The sequence below is a fragment of the Sebastes umbrosus genome, chromosome 6, assembly GCF_015220745.1.
Source record: "Sebastes umbrosus isolate fSebUmb1 chromosome 6, fSebUmb1.pri, whole genome shotgun sequence".
Taxonomy (NCBI): domain Eukaryota; kingdom Metazoa; phylum Chordata; class Actinopteri; order Perciformes; family Sebastidae; genus Sebastes; species Sebastes umbrosus.
In genome coordinates, this window is record NC_051274.1 from 19,278,470 (window position 1) to 19,281,755 (window position 3,286).

Genomic DNA, 3,286 nt, shown 5'->3' on the forward strand with positions numbered 1-3,286 from the left:
AATTTGAGTACTTATATTTCTTTTCATATGTTTTGTTTATATTTTAGCATCATGTTCATAAATTACATGTTAACTACTGCTTTATTTCTATTTTCTAGTGTATAATCTATAGTGGGGTAAAAAGTGTAATATTTCTTGACTTTCTGAAATGTAGTGGAGTAGAATAAGCATAGTTATGGTTGGTTAGCATTATTGTACCTCAGCTTTATGGTTGCATCCACCTATATTGATCACTGATTGGATGCAGAGTGAATCAAACACAGGTGGTGCAATCAACAGGTTGGCTCTGGCTAAGATGCTAAATGCTAAAATGGTCGTGGTGGCTCGGTGACTTCTGCGTTCACTGAAGAACTTTTACCTTCATTGAAGACTTTCTGCTGTTTGTGACTGTTTATTTCTGTCGTGTTGTGACTGCAGAGCTTGTCTCCAAACTTTTTGGAGACATGGTGGAGCGCCGTGGGACAGAGAGACAGATTGGGTGGACTGGGACATTATGAAGGAGCAGTCAGGACTCCCAGGATGCCATACAGACAACAACCAGTGCAACAATAGTGAGTACAACAATATTCATTCACTGATGAATGTAACAGATGAGAATGTCAACTACCACTGCGTTATGTGTGTTTGTGGAGTTTCTATTGTTTAATACATCTCTGAGTTATCTGCTTTGCTTATGTTTTATTCTGCTGTTTATATAGGAAGTATATAATTAATTTGCTTTGGCTAAATTATGCTTTTTATTGCACCCACTGTGGTTTGCATCAACTTATTATTCATTGTCGGTCATTCTTGTGTATTTGTCTGAGTTGTGTCTTTTCTGGTTTATTCCTGTGAGGCTATATATACACTGAGGAAGCCAGTTATGTTTGTTAATCAAGTGTGTGTGCACAGGCTGCAAAGTGCCTGTCTATAAATTGGATTTATTGTTGGTTTGGATGTAAGGGCTCATGTTGCTGCAAGATGTTGTTCCACATACCTTGACATTTAATGCAATTAATGTTGCAGCCTACAGGGTGTGTTCTTTAATTTAACAGCAGGATATCATATAACAGGGTTTCTCTTATTGTTGTGTGATTCTGTTACAGTGTGCTGTCTGCATATAGATAGCCTGTAGTGTCAGGGACAGACCCTGCCAGGCTTAGAATAAGTTGCGATTTCCCCAATTTTGTATTCATTAGTCACCTGTTGAGGGTGTGTGATTTGTGAATGAGCCCATGTTGAATGTCTGCCAGGTTGCCTGTGCAAATTTCTTCATTCTTGTTTTGTTTTTGAAGCTGTGCTGTATAATGAGTAATTAAATTGAATGCAGGGATGCCCAAACCTTTTTCCTTTGGAGGGCCAAAGCTGAAACTTAATAGTGGTGGGCCACGGGCCAAAAGCAAACACGGTTGTATTGTTAAGATGCAAAACGGTTCTAGGATGCCAAGTTCCCATAATTGAAATGCCTTTTGTCCATCTGCTACTGTCTCTGCCTCTCCTTTTTTTTCTTATCTCACTGGTGCTAAACTGACTTCCTGCGCAAAGTGTCACTCTGCCAACTTTTGCCCCGAGGCCCCCATTTGAACAGCCCTGATTTAACGACCAACTAGAATAGTGTTATTGTTTCAGTAGATACAAGTGTGTAAGTCATGTTCATACATGCATTGATATTTTCAGTGTAAAACATTGATCTATACCTATCAGAGTATAAGCTTTGTAGTGCTGCTGTATTATTTTTTATATGCTAAGAGAATACATAAGAAACATGCAGGCAGGTTGTATCTATCTAGGCACTGTTTCTCTACCATGTGAACAGTATATGTGTTTACTATATGTTTACTACTTGAATGTTTGTTGTATTACACCCCAATGGAACGGTACAGCAAACCTGAAATTGTTACCTTTGCAGATAAAATTACACATTGTCCCACTTCATAGCTTAATTCTTAAATACTCCACAGCTAAAATGAGCATTTGGTGTCAGAGTTAATATAAGTGGTCCCACAGCTGGCCTTAGTTTTGGCCCCGGTAGTGGTCAAAATGAATCAGATAAGCATAACCTGCCTACATTAAACGCATTTGATGTGATTTTAGACCGGTCTGTTTAGTTATGCTTCATCTTTGGCAACAAAATCACCCTTTGCCACTAGATTGCCAATGACACACCCCCTGCTACACCTCTCCTCGTACTTTGTTGCACCGATGTGTCAGCAAACTTTTGCTGGCTGCCGTGTTCATGTTAGGGAAACCTTGCCAAAGGGGCTTCACTGGCTGCTGTCCATGGTGCTGATCTGACTTTGAGTCTCAGCACCTTTTCCATCGCTGGTTAGCCCACAGCTTGGGGATTGGCCATGTGTGATTATTTACCTGCTTGTTAGTGAATTATAGACTGCACCTGTTTTCATTATACATACTGTGAGTGATGAATGTGTAGGTTGCTGAGCGCCTTAGTTAATTTGGCCTTCTTGGCACTAGAGTTTCCTTCGTAGAGAACTTGTCATCATAATAACTACTGATAGAACATAAAAACTACAGCCCTAAAACTTGTTTTGGTGTTCATGTACACATGTGTGTGTGTAAGTGATCTATTCTTGCTTCTTATAGCTCTAAAAAATAAATGGCTAATGATAATGATTTACTGATTTGTGGTTTAACTGCAGAGAAGAAAATGTATTGACACATACTTGTGTAATCATGACAACACTTGTTACCGATACACAAGGCTTGTTGTTTTCTCTTTGGCTCATTTCTTCTTACATTGTCCGAACCGTAAGCGTTTTCTGCGTTGTCTAGTGTCACAAGATGACCACTGTAAACCATGATGTCAGTATCCCCATACACAATCAGCAATAAAAAGGCTTTTATGTCCCATACAAAATGTGCAGATTGCAGCAATACATGTGACATGAATGCCCTTGGGGAAGGGCTGTGGGTAAAACAAAGGGCTTTTCATCCCAGTGACTTTAATTATAAAGATTCACTCTGGATTTCTTTAATGTTTATAGAGCCTTAACCTGGTACATGCCCTATTACTTCAGGGGAACCTTTATTCGAAAACTATAGCTATTACTTTTCGCTTGATGAGCTGTACAGTTGTGTCAGAAATGTTGCAACATCCGTTATCGCGGTCCAAGTGTTCTTCACCTGGCATTACTGAGACATCTTTGCAAAGTTCAATCATATTGCAATTACCTCATATCTGTGGATCTGGGAAGTAATATTTCACCACTTTTCCACGGGCGCAAGGAAGCGGGTTAGTTAGGACAGATGGTTCTGATATAACACGGGCCATTAAAAGCTGGAATTG